At 54.6% G+C, this 19319-nt stretch overlaps 1 protein-coding gene across 1 annotated transcript in view; it reads right to left on the bottom strand.

The window, feature by feature from the left end:
- fam20cb (FAM20C golgi associated secretory pathway kinase b) overlaps window positions 1-19319 on the bottom strand; it is a 138234-nt gene that overhangs the window by 27850 nt on the left and 91065 nt on the right. The window lies entirely within an intron of this gene.

The following is a 19319-nucleotide window of genomic DNA, read 5'->3' as shown; positions in this document are numbered from 1 at the left end:
TTTAAATTGCCCAACTGCCTTGGGAAGATTTGAACTCGTGTCTCCGGATCATTACTTCTGCATTACTGGTGCAGTGACACAATCACTATGACATTGTACCTGCCTGGATTAGAATGACCGATTACCCAACCAGGTTTACCGCAGGCCAAATCCCTGACCTCACTGCAGTCCCTTTTCTTACCTGTTTGAGGGAACATTCCCTCTTTTCAAAGGCTTTACCATTCACCTCTCCCCACTCGGCCCCATCATTCTGTGGATTAGGCACCAACCACGCCAGGTTCTTCCCAGAGCGCGCAGCTTGGACCATTCCCTCTGCAAACTGTAGGTGGAAGATCCCATTCCGGAAACTCCATAGTTGGTTCTCCGATTTTGAGGCTATGTCCCCACATAGAAACGGTGGCCTTTTACAACAGACAAAATGGCGTAAAATGGCCACCGACCCTCCGTTTGGCTGGGGGCTAGCAGCAAGGCAGCGTGGAGCACCTGGCTCTAGCTGCCTCTACTGCCCGGAGAATTGCCAGGTCCGTGGCTTGCAGTGGCCACGCCGTGCAACATGGCGCCGGCCGCGCGCGGACTCGGCCTGCAAAATAGGTGCCCCCCCCCTTTGGCCGGCTCGTGGGCCCCGGACCCCCTCCCACAGAGCCCCCAGCCCCTGCCAAAGTCTCCCCGCCGCGGATCGGCTCTCCCCGATTGTGGCGCTGGACTGAGTCCGCAGCCGCCACGCCGAGTTCCCGACGGGTGAGACCGCACGCGACCGACGCCATTGGGAACTCGGCCGGTCGGGGGCGGAGCATCGGTGGGGATTGGACCTCAGGCAATATCCTGAGGCCATCGATATGGCGCGCGGCGTATACTCCGAGTACGCCGCTTTGGAGGGGGCGGGGCATCGCAAAAGCAGCACCCGTCCCGATTCGGTCGAAAGCGGGGATTCTCCGGCCGATCGGCGAACGCGATTTCGGCGTCGCCGACCAGAGAATCCCGCCCCACATCTCCAGAATAGAGACAGCAATGTGGATTATTTGTAGAATGACCTCGCACAGATAGAAGCCATTCGGTCCTTTCACAGAGCTATCTGATCGATCCCATTTCCCGGCTCTATCCAAGTGGATATTTTTCCCCTTTTAAGTATTTATCCATTTGAAAGTTGCTGTCGAATTTGCTTGCACCAGCCTTACAGGCAGCGCACTCCAGACCGTAACAACTCACTGCGTAAAGATATCTCCTCATCTCCATGGTTCCTTTGCCCATTATGTCAAATGTGTGTGTTCTCTGATCACCCACCCTCTTGCCAATGGAGGGTATGTGGAGCAGCATTGTCCTGGTGCATTTGCCACTGCACTTAATGGCAATGGGACAGAGTCGGGGATCATAGAGGAATGGTCTGGAGGGACTGATTGATTTGAGCAGGCGCTGACTCCCTGGCGTTATGGTGTCAATGGGAAATGCCGATGGTAGGATTGTATCAGAGTTCTCAGTATTGGACTGATCCTCAATGTGAAAATGTACGGTGCTGAAGCAGCCCCAAACAGCAAAAACAAACACAATGAGCACCAAGACGCTGTGTTGTATCCAATAGAACATGGCTTCAGGAAGGGACAATCAGAAAGATGTACGATTCTTCAATGGCGCCTTTCATCGTCTCAGAATGTCCCAATTCTATAGCCAATGGAGTATGGCTGAAGTAACCTTTGTAATGGAGCATTTATTTATGCAATTTACAATTATAGACCACTTTATAGGAAGGACATAATTGCTCTGGAGAGAGTGCAGGAAATATTTACCAGAATATTCCCAGGGCTGGAGAACTGTAGGTATGAGGAGAGATTGGGCTTGTTTTCCTTGGAACAGAGAAGGCTGAGGGGTTACATGATTGAGGTATACAAAATTGTGAGGGTTAGAGACAGAGTAGACAGGAGGAACCTGTTTCCCATGGCAGCGAGGTCAAAATCCAGGGGTCATAGATTCAAACTAAGTGGCAGAAGGATTCGAGGGGACATGAGGAAAAGGGCTTTTACGCAGAGTGAGTATCTGGAATTTGCTGCCTTAGTTGGTGGTGGAGGCAGAGACCCTAAACTCTTCTAGCGAGTACCTGGACCTGCACCGCAAGTGCTGTGAGCTGCAGGGCCATGTGACGTGTGCAGCAAGATGGGATCAGAAAAGACATCTGGGTGTCTATCAGTCGGCATGGACAAACTAGGCCGAATGGCCCCTCTGTGTGCTGTATCATTTCTATGGTTCTGTGCAGCCAGCTCCCACAAACACCACAGCGATATTGGCCAAATCGTCTGTTTAAATGACATTGATTGAGGGGTAAATATTGACCACGATACTAGGGAGAGAACCCCCCTGCTCTTCTTTGAACTGTACCTGGGATCTTATACATCTACCTGAGGAGGCAGAGGTAGCGTCATTTTGACATCTGGGGTGAAATTTTCCGTAATCGGCACGATGTCCGCCGACCTGCGCCAAAAACGGCGCAAATCAGTCCGGCATCGCACCGCCCCCAAAGGTGCAGAATCCTCCGCATCTTGAGCGGCCGAGCCTTAACCTTGAGGGGCTAGGCCCGCACCGGACTGATTTCCGCCACGCCAGCTGGCGGGAAAGGCCTTTGGTGCCCCGCCTGCTGGTGCGGAAATGACATTGCCGGGTGGCGCATGCACGGGAGCGTAAGCGGCCGCTCACGGCATCCCCGCGCATGCGCAGTGGAGGGGGTCTCTTCCGCCTCCGCCATGATGGAGACCATGGTGAAGGCGGAAGGAAAAGAGTGCCCCCACGGCACAGGCCCGCCCGCGGATCGGTGGGCCCCGATCGCGGGCACCCCCTGGGGCCAGATCACCCCGCCCCCCCCCCCCCCCCCAGGACCCCGGAGCCCGCCCGCGCCGCCTTGTCCCGCCGGTAAGAGAGGTGTTTTAATCTACGCCGGCTGGACAGGCATTCCAGCAGCGGGACTTCGGCCCATCTGGGCCGCCAACCGCGCGGCGCGATTCCTGCCCCCGCCGAATCTCTGGTGCCGGAGAATTCGACAACCGGGGGGGGGGGGGGTTCAAGCCAGCCCCCGGCGATTCTCCGACCCGGCGGGGGAGTTGGGGAATCCTGCCCCTGGTCTGGAAGCTGGTACCTCCGGTAGTGCAGCACACCCTCAGTACCCCACTGGGAGCGATGACTCCAAGCCAATCTATTTGCATTCTACTGGAATAAGGAAGAGTTGAGCTTTCTAAGGTTGCCAGATCTCAGGTGCTAGGGAAGCAAACCAAACACCATTTGACTGTTACAATTTGTAAAGAAAAAAAGAACTTGCATTTCTTTTGTGCCTTCCATGACCTCAGGCGTCCCAAAACGCTTTCCACCCAGTGAAGCACTTTGTGAAAGGTGGCCATTGTTATGATGTAGGAAACAGCTGCTAATTCCCACACAGCAAACTCCCAAAACAGCAATGTGATAATGTCTAACTGACCTGTCTCCTCGTGTTGATTGTGGGGTGAAAATTGACCAGGAAAACTGAGGAGAACCCCTTCACTCCTCTTCAAAATGGTGGCAATGGGTTCGATTGCATCCACTTGAGGGGGAAGGCGTGACGCGTACTCTGAGAGATGGCACCGTCGACAGTGCAGCACTCCCTCAGTACTGCGCTGGAGTGTTGACTTAAATTTGGTGCTTGTGGTAAACCACTGCTGCACCTCTATTAGGTGATGTATGGTAGGACCTGTACTACTGGTACGTTGGTCGTCCCTGCCTGCTGGCTCCGCCCAGTAGGCGGAGTATGAATGTGTGTGTCCTCCATGCTGCAGCCATTTCGCCAGCTGCTGTGGGAGGCCACACATCTTAGAGCAATAAAGCCTCAGTTGTATCCAACTCAAGTCTTTGTGCAATTGATCGTGCATCAGTGCTCAAGTCCCTGTGGTTGGATATGCTCCCAGGACAACTCTGACTTTGAAACTGAGCATGCCACCCTCTGTTGGCACCCGACTAGGGGGCTTGTGAGAGAACGCAGGAGGCCTTAGGCCCGCCCAGCAGCCTGACCACCCCAGTAATTGACACCGACTGTCTCACATGTTTGGAAATCTTGGCGAGGGATGAGAAGCTAGAGAACGAGCTCAAGTCTGTGCCGTGAGGCAGAATCACAAGTCTCTAATTATAGAGGGGTGGAGAAAACCCTTCCATCAGCTGAGAAAATGAGATCCATTGTCAGTGAATATTATTCTGAATATTCATATCCTTGTCATCAGTATTCAAACTAGCCAAGTTCCCCCCTGTACGGTAATAGTGGGCCAAATGTCAAATTCACAACAGGAGCATCCGTAATTGCAAATCGTCACGGCTGTAGTAATTGCTCTTTTAATTCTTAATTTAATGAATATGGCCCGAGACATGTCAGTGAGAAAATAATAGGTTTCCGTCAGATTAATTGAATTGAGTCTTTTCGTGCAGCATCCAAATATATAATTTCTTCACGAACAAAACGCATGAGACGCCTTGGTAAATTTCGACAAGCACTGACTGTGAAAGCCACCCTGTGGTGTGAAGCTCACTCCCCTGGAGGGAGTGTTTGACTGGTGGGCCTAGGCTGAACGTGATTAGCAAGGCAGGGGTCTGGTGGCCTGTGTGTGCGATGGGGTTTCAGAGACAGCGTGCAGGAATGAGGGGTGGACACATAGGGGCTTTGCCAGCACCCCATGAATAGCTCAGGCTTCCTTAGCCCCATGGTTTTATATACCCCAAAAATGTGCCCAATGGGACGGTAGAGGCCAATTCCCACTCCATAAATGCATCAGATTAGAAAGGAAGGAGGAATTTGCATTTATATACCGCCTTTCTCAACCTCCGGGGTGTCTCAAAGTGCTTTTTGGCCAATTTCGAACACTTTTGAGGTGCTGTAATGTAGGAAAATGCAGCAGTCAATTTGTGCACAGCAAGATCCCGTACACAGCAAGGTGTCAATGAGCAGATGATCTGTTCTTGTTACGCTGACTGAAGGATAAACACTGGACACCCTGATCATCTTCAAACAGCGGCCCATGATTAGCATTTACAAAAATCGTCAGGGGCACTCAAAATTTGTGAAAGATTTTCAAAACGAATTTTGAAGACCTCCGCTTACTGATTATAAATCTTTGGATGGGGGTGGGGGCTGGATTGACTGGTCGTCGAGAATCACCCAATCGGATTGCGTGGAATCTGTCCTTGGTCATGGGAAGGCGGAGCACCATGAGGACTGACATTGCGGGCAACCAATGGCGGGGCGGTGGGAGACAGGAAGACATATGATGGCATCCCCAGGAATCCGTCCAACCAGATATTTCTGTTGCTGGACATTAATTGGGAAATGGAGCATGTTGTCTTTCAAGATGTAGTCATTGGAAAATGATGGTCACAACTTCATGTTAATTACTTTTCCCCCAGCACTGCACAATATTTTCCAAGCCATTGTCCCACTGTGGGAAGTTGCTATGTTTGAAGATTTACTGTGGATAATTAAGTGATGTCAGCTGTAGCTCTCTCTCTCTCTCTGAGTCAGAAGGTCATGGGTTCAAGCTCAACATGAGAGACATGAGTATAAAACTAACTCTCCTGGTGCCGGTAATGAGGGAGTGCTGCACTGTCAGATGTGTTGTCTTTCAGTTAAGTCATTAAAGCAAGGTCCTGTCTGTCCTCTCTGGTGAATGGGAAGGTTCCCACGATGCTATTTTGAAGAGATTGCCCGGGTCAATATTTTTCCCCTCAAACATCAATAAAAATCGGTTTATTTCACCAAACTGGGGCGAGATTCTCCGACCCCCCGCCGGGTCGGAGAATCGCTGGGGGCTGGCGTGAATCCCGCCCCCGCCGGTTGCCGAAGTCGGAGCACCAGAGATTCGGCGGGGGCGGGAATCGCGCCGCGACCGGTTGGCGGGCCCCCCCCGCTCGATTCTCCGGCCCGGATGGGCCGAAGTCCCGCCGCTAAAATGCCTGTCCCGCTGGCGTAAATTAAACCACCTACCTTACCGGCGGGACAAGGCGGCGCGGGCGGGCTCCGGGGTCCTGGGGGGGGGGGCGCGTGGGGCGATCTGGCCCCGGGGGTGCCCCCACGGTGGCCTGGCCCGCGATCGGGGCCCACCGATCCGCGGGCGGGCCTGTGCCGTGGGGGCACTCTTTCCCTTCCGCCTCCGCCACGGTCTCCACCATGGCGGAGGCTGAAGAGACTCCCTCCAATGCGCACGCGCAGGAAACTGTCAGCGGCCGCTAACGCTCCCGCGCATGCGCCGCCCGGAGATGTCATTTCTGCGCCAGCTGGCGGGGCACCAAAGGCCTTTTCCGCCAGCTGGCGGGGCGGAGATGTTGGGGCTCGGCCCCCAAAGATGCGGAGCATTCCACACCTTTGGGGCGGCGCGATGCCCGTCTGATTTGCGCCGTTTTGGGCGCCAGTCGGCGGACATCGCGCCGTTTCCGGAGAATTTCGCCCCTGATGTTTATGGAAAGCTGCTGAGTGCAAAACGGCTGCAGGGCTTTCCATATCACACCAGTGACTGAATTTCAAAAATACTCCATCAGTGTTGGGATGTCACCAGGTTGCCAAAGGCACTGTGTAAGAGCAGGTGTTTCTTTAAATTCAAATTGGTGGCCGAAGCAAGCTGTGACTTTAAATATCTCCAGATCTGGATGTGTCTATCGAACTGTTTCCGTGTGTGATGCTGAGCCAGGGCGAGGGACTGTGCCGGCTGAGCTGACCTCGACCAAGTTGGAATCCCACTCGGGCTTCCCACCTGCAGTCTGTCTTCAGGAGAGAGAGAGACGGGTTTAAAGATGCAATGCCCCACAAGGTGGTGGTATTGAGGCACAGCACCCAGATTTGCTGTGGGGCTGTTTCATGAACAATTGGGTGGGTGTAGCTGTGTACTGGGGTGGGGGGGGGGGGGGGGGGAACACTTCAACCGGAGTGTTGTGTGTGAGTGTGATGACATTGGTCATCGGGACATGTGGCCAATGTCTTCTTGTGTGATTTCTCGTGCTTGCATGTCAGGGTGCATGCCTGCTTGATCGAAGTAAAATTCTGGCCTATGTATACATGCGAATTTCCCCTCTGTGCAGTTACTGTGTATATACATATGTGTATGCATCTGCGCGTGTGGGTGAATCTTGCCTGTGTGCAGATTTCCCTGTGTTGCCGAATGCTCCCTGAAGAATGGGGTTGTGAAATTGACGCACCCGGCCGCATCATTTCCTGGAAGGACGTCCCCCCACAGCATGAATGAACAGGCATGAAAGTTCAAGAAAACTAACTGAGCCGTCAGAACTCACTGAACTCACAGGCAGTCGGGAAAAAAAAGGACTCCAAAGAAAAGTTTAGAAGCTGACGTTAATATACTAATAAATAAAATTCTGATGAACAGACAGTGCAATTGGGTAAGTATCACACACGCAATACGGTTTATTCTCCTGTAAAACTTTAACTTTGATGCAGCAAAAGTGAATCAGAGATTGGTTACACATGAACTGAAAGGTAAGTGGAGGGATGAGTCTGGGGGATTAAATAGTTGGTTCACCATTTGTTACTGACTCTCATTTTAAACAGAATGACTCGGCTGAATAATAAAGTTGGGCTGTTTTTCCAGCAGGCAGTTGATAATATTGGAAGAGTCTGTTCTGTGCTGTTTTGGTGGAAACAGGCTCCAGTCATACTTGTGGATACAATGTCCAACTGGAGTTATTTCTTAACCGAACAGAACACAAAGTACAGTCTCTGTCTACGTCACTGAATATTCAACACTTTCGGCTCTGCTCCTCGCTTTATTGAAAGCTCTGCTGCACGGATTTGGCTCAATCCTGTCCTCTCTCAATCCAAAGTGTGCAGGGGCTCAAAGGTCACACAAGGCCAAGGGGCGGGATTCTGTGATCCTGAGGCTAAGTGATGACACCGTCGGAAACGCCGTCGCGTTTCTCAACGGCGTCGACGCGGCCTCAGGATCAGCGATTCTGGCTCCTACAGGGGGCCAGCACCACTGGGGCCAATCACGCCACGCCAGCTGCTGATCCTGTCGTGAACTGGGCACCGCGGGATCCGCGCATGCCCAGTGGCAACGGCGCCAAACGCGCGCATGCACAGTGGCTCCCTTCAACGCGCCGGCCCCGACGCAATGTGGTGCACGGCTGCAGGGGCCGACGTGGAACGAAGGAGGCCCCCAGCCAGAGAGGCCGGCCCGCTGATCGGTGGGCCCGAAACGCAGGCCAGACCACATCGGAGGTCCCCCCTGGGGTCGGACCCCCCCCCCCAAACCCGCCACCCCAACCCCCCCCCCACCCCACACACACAGGCCGCTCCCTGACCCTTCCACGGCGGGTTCCCGCCGGCTGAGAGCAGGTGTGGACAGAGCCGGTGGGACTCGGGTTTTTTGTGACAGATGCTTGGCCCATCCCGGGCCGTGAATCGGTGGGGGGGGGGGGGGGGGGGGGGGGGGGGGGGGCGCGCATAGAGCGCCCCCCAACTGGTGTCGCACCAACCACGCAGGCGCCAATGCCGCCAATTCGCGGCTCTGCCCCGGGCTGAGAGAATCCCACCCATGGTGTGGGTTCAGGGATACGGGCATACGTACAGACAAGTGCATGAAGTAGGAGCAGCAGTAGTCCATTCGGCCCCTCAAGCCTGCTCTGCCATTTAGTAAGATCAAGGGTGGATTTGTTTTTGTTGGAATACCACAGTCCCACCTGCCCCAGATAACCTCTGATCCCATGCCGAACAAGAATCTATCTACCTCCGGCTGAAAAGTATTCAGTGACCCCCACCTCCAACGCCTTTTGAGGCCAAAAGTTCCGGAAAGTCACACAATCCTCTGAGGGAAAAACATTCTCCTATACACAGTCCCGAAAGAGCAACACGTAATTTTAAAACAGTGTCCCGTGTTCTGGGCTCACCCACACGAGGGATCATCCTTTCAACGTCCTCTTTGCCAATAGCTTTCAGGATTTTAGAATCAAGTCGCCCTCCAACCTGCTAAACCCCAGTAGAAACAAGCTGCTGCGCAATCAATATACTCGAGACGAAGGTATTCAGTAACTGAGGCTTTAATGCACTAGAACTGATCCTCAGCAGCTTCGTAACAGAAAGTGAAGGCTGCTGGGACGGCACCATCTCTTATACCCCGCCTTCAGGGCGGAGCTAATTCACACAGCCAATGGCAGACTCCAGGGTCTCAACCAATGGCGTCGGCCTCTCAAGTACCGCAATACCTGGTATTACCACACAAGCCCAGTCTGTCCAACCTTCCCTCTTAAGGCAACTCACTCATTCCAGGTAAACACCCTCTGAACCGCCTCCCCCGCCATGAGATCCCTCGTTAAATAAAGAGTCCAAAACACCACACAAGAGAACTTCTGGCGTTTCATACTGGTGGCATCTTCTCGTCCGGCTGGCCTGCCGCCACCATGTGTTTCCCGGTGTTATGGGGTGGATTCAATGGGAAATTCTATTAACAGCGGCAGGCCCAGATGATCCCACCCTCGGCGGACCCCCTCCCTCCCACCGCTGAGAAACAAGCCATGGGGACGCCAGAGAGTCTCAGCCGGGATCGCGCCAATCTCCGGTACAATAGAGGCGTAACGGGCGGGATCCTCTGATCCGTGTTGATGCCGTCTGGAACGCCGCCGCGTCAGGGGGCCAGCAGGGTGCTGGAGCGGTTCACGCCGCGCCAGCTGCTGATCCGGCCGTGGAATGGGCGCCGGGGGATGCGCGCATGCGCGGTGTCTCCCTTGTCCGCGCCGTCCCCGACCCAACATGGCGCAGGGGTACAGGGGCCGATGTGGAGTAAAGGAGGCCGGGAGACAGAGAGGCCGGCCCACCGATCGGTGGGTCCCGATCACGGGCCAGGCCACAGCGGAGCCCCCCGCCCCCCCCCAGGGTCGGACCCCCTCCCCCCCCCCCACAGGCCACCACTCGACCCTTCAACACCGAGGTCCCGCCAGCTCAGAGCAGGTCAGAACGGCTCTGGCGGGACTCGTTTTCTTTACGGCCGCTCGGCCCATTCGGGCTGGGGAATCGCGGGGGCGGGGGGTCGCGTAGAGCAGCCCCCGACCGGCGCCGCGCCGACCAGGCCAGCCCCAATGGCGCCGATTCTCCGCTGTGCGGAGAATCACGTCCGGGCGTTGGGGTGGCGTGGTGCGATTCCCACCCAACCATTCTTACTTCTCTGTTCAATTCCTCACATTATAAAGGACAGCTTCCCATTTGCCTTCTTATTTAATTTATGTACCTGCACACTGACGTTTTGTCACTCATGCACGGGAACACTTGCTAACGTAGACACTGAGGGGATACTTCTCACCTCATGCCCCCTCCCCCAGATCCCCCATGGTTGAGATGCACCTGAGCAGCAGTGGGGGGGGGAAACACCGAGTGGGGGGGGAACACCGATTGGGGGAAACACCGAGTGGGGGGGAACACCAAGTGGGGGGGAAACACCGAGTGCGGGGGGGAAACACCGAGTGGAGGGGGGAAACACCGAGTGGAGGGGGGAGAAACACCGAGTGGGGGGGGAACACCGAGTGCGGGGGGGGAAACACCGAGTGGGGGGGAACACCGAGTGCGGGGGGGAAACACCGAGTGGGGGGGAAAACACCGAGTGGGGGGGGAAACACCAAGTGGGGTGGGGAACACCGAGTGGGGGCGGAACACCGAGTGGGGGGGGGAAACAGTGAGTGGGGGGGGGGGGGAACCAAGTGGGTTGGGACAACGAGTGGGGGGGAAACACCGAGTGTTTCCCCCCCACTCGGTGTCCCACCCCACTCGGTGTTTCCCCCACTCGGTGTTCCCCCCCCCACTCGGTGTTTCCCCCCCACTCGGTGTCCCCCCCCCACTCGGTGTTTTCCCCCCCACTCGGTGTTTCCACCCCCCACTCGGTGTTTCTCCCCCACTCGGTGTTTCCCCCCCCACTCGGTGTCCCACCCCATTCGGTGTTTCCCCCACTTGGTGTTCCCCCCCCCCCACTCGGTGTTTACCCCCCACTCGGTGTTTCCCCCCCCACTCGGTGTTTCCCCCCCCACTCGGTGTCCCACCCCACTCGGTGTCCCACCCCACTCGGTGTTTCCCCCCCCCACTCGGTGCCTCCCCCACTCGGTGTTTTCCCCCACTCGGTGTGTCCCCCCCCCACTCAGTGTTTCCCCACTTGGTGTTTCCCCCACTCGATGTTTCCCCACTTGGTGTTTCCCCCACTCGGTGTTTCCCCCACTCAGCACAATCTTAAATGGAAGACCTTGGATTTTTAAAATATGTTCCCCGAGGTCTAGACTCCCCGGCAAGCCAAAACATCCTCTCAGTGTCAAATCCCCTCAGGATTTATCTCTCATTCATCTAAGCTCTAATAGTTAGAAGCCCAACCTTAAACTAGCCTCTTCATCCCAGGAATCTGGGGCGAGATTCTCCACTCCCTCGCCGGTTGGGAGAATCGCCTGGGCCGCCAAAATTTCCTGGGCCGCCGGTCCGACGCCCTCCCGCGATTCTCCCAAGCGGCGGGAACGGCCCCGTCGAGTTCCGCGGGCTGCAGGCCGGAGAATCGCCGGATACACCCAAAATGGCGATTCTCCGACACCCCCGCTATTCTCAGGCCCGGATGGGCCGAGCGGCCAGGCCAAAACGGCGGTTCCCCCCGGCGCCGTCCACACCTGGGGCGAAATTCTCCCCCAACGGCGCGATGTCCGCCGACTGGCGCCAAAGACGGTGCCAATCAGACGGGCATCGCGCCGGCCCAAAGGCTCCGCATCTTTGGCGGCCTAGCCCCAACATTGAGGGGCTAGGCCGACACCGGAGGGATTTCCGCCCCGCCAGCTGGCGGAAATGGCGTTTGTTGCACCGCCAGCTGGCGCGGAAATGCGGCGCATGCGCGGGAGCGTCAGTGGCCGCTGACAGTTTCCCGGCGCATGCGCGGGAGCGTCAGCGGCCGCTGAAAGTTTCCCGCGCATGCGCAGTGGGGAGAGTCTCTTCCGCCTCCGCCATGGTGGAGGCCGTAGCGGAGGCGGAAGGGAACGAGTGCCCCCACGGCACAGGCCCGCCCGCGGATCGGTGGGCCCCGATCGCGGGCCAGGCCACCGTGGGGGCACCTCCCGGGGTCAGATCGCCCCGCACCCCCCCCCAGGACCCCGGAGCCCGCCCACGCTGCCTGGTCCCGCCGGTAAATACCAGGTTTGATTTACGCTGGCGGGACAGGCAATTTCTGGGCGGGACTTCGCATCCGGGCCGGAGAATTGAACGGGGGGGTCCTGCCAACCGGCGCGGCCCGATTCCCGCCCCCGCCCAATCTCCGGTACCGGAGACTTCGGCGGGGGCGGGATTCACGGCGGCCAACGGCCATTCTCCGACCCGGCGGGGGGTCGGAGAATGACGCCCCAGGTCACTGCCATCGGGAACAGCGCGGGAACGCTGGGGGGGGGGGCGGCCTGCGGGGGTGGGGGGGGGGGAGGGGGAGGGGGGATCCTGCACCGGGGGGTACCTCAAATGTGGGATGGCCCGCGATCGGTGCCCACCGATCGTCGGGCCGTCCTCTCTGAAGGAGGACCTCCTTCCTTCCGCGGCCCTGCAAGATCCGTCCACCATCTTCTTGCGGGGCGGACTCAGAGATGACGGCAACCACGCATGCGCGGGTTGGCACCGGCCATACCCGCGCATGCGCGGGTGACGCCAGTTATGCGGCGCCGGCCGCGTCATCTATGACTTTACGTGGCGACAAGGCCTGGCGCGTGTGGATGACGCGGCCCCGATCCTAGCCCAGTGTCGGGGCCTGAATCAGTCGGGATAGGGGCCGTTTCGCGCGTCGTGAACCTGAACGGCATTCACGACGGCGTGGGCACTTTGACGCGGGAGTGGAGAATCCCGCCCTGTTGTGGGAACCGTCGCTGAATTGCTTCTAATGCCATTCAATCCTTTCCTTTAAGTAAGGACGCCAAAACTGTACACAGTGTTCCAGATGCAGTCTCACTTTGCTCAGCAGCTGTAGCAACACATCCCTACTTTTATACTCAATTCCCCTTGCAATACACGGCAATATTCCATTTGCCTTCCTAATTACTTGCTGTACCTTTTATGTTTCGTGTACCAGGACAACCAGGTCCCTCAGCACCTTACACTTCGGCAGTCTCTCCATTTAAATAATATTCTGCTTTCTTTTCTTCCTTCCAAACTGACCAAGTTCACATTTTCCTACATTATATTCCATCTGCCCAATTTCTGTCCCTCATTTCACCGATCTAAATCCCTTTTTAGACTCTTTGGTCCACTTAACCTCCTTTGCTACTTATCGTCCTGTCATCAGTAAATTTAGCTAGCATACGTTCTGTTCCTTCATCCAAGTCATTGATATAGATCATAAATATTGGAGGCCCCAGTATCACTCATCCCTGTGGCATTCCAATAGTTACAGCATGCCAACTGAAAATGGACCCATTTATCCCTATTCTCTGCTTCCTGTTAACTAGCCAATTCTTCTTGCATGTGAAATGTTACCCCCCCAACCACATGCGCTTATTTTGTGAAGTAACCTTTGATGTAGCACCTTATTGAATGCCTTTTGGAAATTTAAGTACATCACATCTACAGGTTTCCCGTTATCCACCTGGCTCGTTACTTCCTCGAAAACCTCTAATAACTAGTCAAGCATGATTGCGATCTCACAAAACCAAGTTGACTGATTTTTTAAATGACTTTTCTAAATGTACTGCTATTACCTGCTTAGCAATGGATTCTAGGCCCGAATAACAGATGTCAGGCTAACTGTCCTTCACTTTCCTGTTTTATCACGCCGCCCTCCTCTCTTGAAGTTGTCACATTTCCGGTTTTCCAGTCCGCTGGGACTTTTCCAGAACCTAGGGAACTTTGGAAGATGAAAACCAATATGTCTACTGTCTCTTCAGCCACTAGTTTTCAGACCAGAGGGGGAAAGCCATCAGGTTTAGGGGACCTGTGAGACTTTAGTTCCAATGGTTTTCCCAGCATCTTTGGCTCGGTGATTGTTTCAAATTTCTCCCTCCCTTTTGTGTCTTCTACAGTGATGACATGGGGCGAAATTCTCCCCCAACGGCGCGATGTCCGCCGACTGGCGCCAAAAACGGCGCCAATCAGACGGGCATCGCGCCGGCCCAAAGGTGCGGAATGCTCCGCATCTTTGGCGGCCGAGCCCCAACATTGAGGGGCTAGGCCGGTGCCGGAGGGATTTCCGCCCCACCAGCTGGCGGAAATGGCGTTTGTTGCCCTGCCAGCTGGCGGAAATGGCGTTTGTTGCCCCGCCAGCTGGCGCGGAAATGCGGCGCATGCGCGGGAGCGTCAGTGGCAGCCGACAGTTTCCCGCGCACGCGCAGTGGGGAGAATCACTTCCGCCTCCGCCATGGCGGAGGCCGTGGCGGTGGCGGAAGGGAAAGAGTGCCCCCACGGCACAGGCCCGCCCGCGGATCGGTGGGCCCCGATCACGGGCCAGGCCACCGTGGGGGCACCCCCCGGGGTCAGATCGCCACGCGCCCCCCCCAGGACCCCGGAGCCCGCCCACGCCGCCTGGACCCGCCGGTAAATACCAGCTTTGATTTACGCCGGCGGGACTGTCTGTGCGGAGTCTGCACATCCTCCCCGTGTGTTCCTCCGGGTGCTCCGGTTTCCTCCCACAGTCCAAAGATGTGCAGGTTAGGTGGATTGGCCATGATAAATTGCCCTTAGTGTCCAAAATTGCCCTTAGTGTTGGGTGGGGTTACTGGGTTATGGGGATAGGGTGGAGGTGTTAACCTTGGGTAGGGTGCTCTTTCCAAGAGCTGGTGTTGACTCGATGGGTAAATGGCCTCCTTCTGCACTGAAAATTCTATGTATGACAGGCAATTTCTGGGCGGGACTTCGGCCCATCCGGGCCGGAGAATTGAGCGGGGGGTCCCGCCAACCGGCGCGGCCCGATTCCCGCCCCCGCCCAATCTCCGGTACCGGAGACTTTGGCGGGGGCGGGGGCGGGATGCACGGCGGCCAGCGGCCATTCTCCGACCCGGCGGGGGGGGGTCGGAGAATGACGCCCCTGATGACAAAATCAAAAGACTCGGGGCGGGATTCTCCAAAATGGAGGCAGAGAGTCCGCGCGAATAGGGCCGGGGCTGGAGAGGCCGGCCCGCCGATCGTGGGCCCCAATCGCGGGCCAGACCCCATTGAAGGTCCCCCTGGTGAAGGAGCCCCCCCCTCCCCCCCCCCCCAAAGGCCGCCCCCCCCGACCCTGCGCGCATAGTTCCCGCCGGCTGCGAGCAGGCGTGAACGGCAGCGGCGGGACTTTGCCGTTTCCGCGCGGCCGCTCGGCCCATCAAGGCCGGAGAATCGGCGGCCCGCAACCGGCGCCGCACCAAACGCCCCGGTGCAAATGGCGCCGATTCTCCGGAGAATCGCGTGCCGGCGTCGGGGCGGCGTGGCACGGTTGCGGTGATTCACCTGTCCGGCGCACTGCTCGGAGAATCCCGCCTTTGTGCATTGCTTCCACCATCTTCTTGTTTCCCATAATTAGTTCTCCAGTCTCACCCTCTAAGGGATCCATGTTCCTGAACTCTTTCCCATTTACATACTTGTAGATACTTATGTTTGTATTGCTAGTGAGCTTCATCTCATATGCTAATTTCTCTCTCTTCCCTTTTTAAAAGGCCATTCTTTTTTGCTTTCTAAAACCTGTCCAATCTTCCGACCTACCACTAACCGTCGCAGTATTGCAGGCTCTTCCTGTCATACCAACGTACGAATTAGGACCAGGAGTAGGCCACTCGGCCCTTCGAGCCTCACCACCATTTCATAAGATCATGGTTGATTGTAACCTCAACCTCACCTTCCTGCCTACCCCACTTTAACCTTTTGCGCCGCACCTTGATAATCAAGAATCTATCTACCTCTGCCTTGAAAATGTCCAAAGACTGTAGGGGCGATTTTTGAGCCCCCACCCGCCATCCGCAGGATCGACCTCGCGGTCGGAAAATCCCGCGAGAATCTGAAAACGCGATTCTCGCCAGAGATCGCATTTCGCAATTTTCCCCTCCACCCGCCTCGCCGGCGACATCACGAGGTTCCACATATATTTAAATATTATTAGTGGGCCTCCGACACATGATCCCCGGCCCCCCCTCACTAAATATTCGTACCTTGCCAACACAACATCGCATCGGCGAGGTTTACGAGAAGATTGGCAAAATGAGAAGCAGCCAAGGGGATCTCTCCGGGGACGCAGAGGTAACTATAGGACGTAGAGGTAACTATAGGACGTAGAGGTAACTATAGGACGTAGAGGTAACTATAGGATGTAGAGGTGACTATAGGACGCAGAGGTAACTATAGGATGTAGAGGTAACTATAGGACGTAGAGGTAACTATAGGACGTAGAGGGAACTATAGGACGTAGAGGTAACTATAGGATGTAGAGGTAACTATAGGACGTAGAGGTAACTATAGGACGTAGAGGTAACTATAGGATGTAGAGGTAACTATAGGACGTAGAGGTAACTATAGGATGTAGAGGTAACTATAGGATGTAGAGGTAACTATAGGACGTAGAGGTAACTGTAGGATGTAGAGGTAACTGTAGGATGTAGAGGTAACTATAGGACATAGAGGTAACTGTAGGCCAATACCACCGTGATGGAGGCTGGGGACCATGAGGCTGCAGTGATGATCGATGTCCCGATCTCTGTGGAGCTGGTTGCCAGCTCCATGAGGCCCCGCCCCACCAGACTGACAGCGTAAACAACACCCAAAGGCACAACATTTGAAGAATAAACTGGTCTGTGCAGCTGGAGACTTAGAGGCTAATTTTCAGTCTGAGCCTGACACTTGACCAAATCCTGGTAAGATCTCACCCTCTGCTTCCACTGTCCTTTGAGGAAGAGAGTTCCAAGACTCACAAACTCTCAGAGACAAAATATTTGTCCTTGTCTCCGTGTTAACTGGGTGACCCCTTATTTTTAAACAGTGACCCTCGCTACTTGTAGATTCTCCCACAAGAGGAAATATCCTCCCACATCAACCCTGTCAAAACCTCTCAGGATCTTATATCTTTCAATCAGGTCTTCTAAACTCCAGCGGATAGAAGCCCAGCCTGTCTAACCTTTACTCATAAGGCAACGCACCTACCTCAGGTAATAGTCTGGTAAACCTTCTCTCAACTGCTTCCAGTGCATTGACATCATTGCTTAAATAAGGCGACCAATGCTGTACACAGTACCCCAGATGTGGTCTCACCAATATCCCATATGACTGGTGCATAGCCATCTTATTTTCGTATTCAATTCCCTTTGCAATAAATGAGAACATTCTATTAGCTTTGCTAATTATTTGCTGTACCTGCATACTAGCCTTTTGTGATTCATACACTAAGACACCCAGAACTAAAAAGAGAAGAAAAAAATAGTTAGGTGGATTGGCCGGGCTAAATTGCTCTTTAGTGTCCAAAGATGCGCATGTTAGGTGGGGGTTATAGGGATAGGATGGGGGAGTGGGTCTAGGTAGGGTGTTTTTTCAGAGGGTCAGTGCAAACTCAATGGGCCAATGGCCTCCTTCTGTACTGTAGGAATTCTACGATTCCATGGGCTCTGATTCTGACAGGACGTGGCCGGTAGATCCCGGGAGAGGCCACTCCTGGGATTCCCGATGGCCTCGCGAGATCTAACCAGACACCACTTAAGAACATAGAACATACAGTGCAGAAGGAGGCCATTCGGCCCATCCAGTCTGCACCGACCCACTTAAGCCTTCACTTCCACCCTATCCCCGTCACCCAATAACCCCTCCTAACTTGTTACATCTTGCCAAACAGAAAATGACCCATTTGTGCCTACCCCCTGTTTCCTGTTAGTTAGCCAATCTTTTATTAATGCCAATATGTTACGCTCTACAATAGGAGCTTTTATTTTTCGCAATAACCTTTGATGTGGCAACTTATCAAATGCCTTTTGGAGATCTAAAAACACTTCCCCATTATCCACAGAACATGTCACTTCTTCAACGAACTGCTCCAATAAATTGGTTAAACATGGTTTCCCTTTCACAAAACCATGCTGACTCTGCCTGATGGCCCTGCTAAAACCTCTCTAATATTAGCTTCTAACATTTTCCCTGTGACAGATGTTAAGCTAATGAGCCTGTAGTTTTCTGTTTCCTTCTCTTTTTGAATAAAGGAGCTACATTCGCTATTTTCCAAGCAAATGGGACATCTCCCAAATCTAGATCATTTTGAAAAATTAAAACCAAAGTATCAACCATCTCACTAGCCAGTTAGTTAAAGGCCTGAGGATGAAGTCCATCAGGACTTGAGGACTTGTCAACCCGCAGCTCTAACAATTTGCTCAGTACCACTTCCCTGGTGATTGTAATTTTTCTGAGCTCCTCCCTCCCATTTCGTGATTTCTATTATAGTGAAGAATGATGCACAAGACCTGTTTAATTCATCTGCTATCTCCCAATTTTCCATTATTAATTCCCCAGACTCACTTTCTATGGGGCCAAAGCTCACTTTGTTCACTCGTTATTATTTTTATATCTATAGAAACGTCTTTTCCTTCCTTATCAATCTTTTGGTCTTTGCTATTTTTAATATTCTGTCCAATCTTCTGACTCACCATCCATCTTTGCACAACAAAATACATTGGACGGGATTCTCCGTTGGCCGAAATCGCGAAATGCGATTGGGTGGAGAATACGTTCTGATGCTAAAATCGCGGCAGGTGCCAATTTGACGCCAAAACGCAATTCTATGTCATCTCGACAGTGGCATCAATGCGGCCCAGAACGCAGGTACAGTAATCACCGTTTGCATATCATTAGCGGGCCCGACCTGGTATTCTCCAGGGCCTCCGCGATGCTCCGCCTCCGATCGGCGAAGTTCCCAACGCCTTGGTTCACTTGTGCGTTTAAAAGTCGTGAAACTGGCATCGTGGCTGCTGAGGGAGAGAGGGGGGGGGGGGGGGCGTACGGAAATGAAATGAAAATCGCTTATTGTCACAAGTAAGCTTCAAATTAAGTTACTGTGAAAAGCCCCTAGTCACCACATTCCGGCACCTGTTCAGGGAGGCTGGTATGTGAATTGAACCATGTTGCTGGCCTACCTTGGTCTACTTTCAAAGCCAGCTCTTTAGCCCTGTGCTAAACCAGCCCCTATGTCCAACATCGCCATAGTTTGCTGATAGTTGTGCGACTGGCTAGGGGGCTTCTGGCAGGGCTGGGGGGAGCAGCAGGGGGTGGCCAGGAGGTGGGTTGTGGAGCCGGGGTGGACAGGCACAGAACACCATTGCCGCAGCCGGCAAGGCAGCCATGCAGCTGCACATGCCGCTAACAGTCCACTGTGAAGTAGGGCCATGGGTCGTTTAGG

This window comes from Scyliorhinus torazame, chromosome 17 (genome assembly GCF_047496885.1).
Source record: "Scyliorhinus torazame isolate Kashiwa2021f chromosome 17, sScyTor2.1, whole genome shotgun sequence".
NCBI classification, from domain to species: Eukaryota; Metazoa; Chordata; class Chondrichthyes; order Carcharhiniformes; family Scyliorhinidae; genus Scyliorhinus; species Scyliorhinus torazame.
The sequence above is the reverse complement of the archived record's forward strand: the minus strand, read 5'-3'. Positions and strand labels throughout refer to the sequence as shown.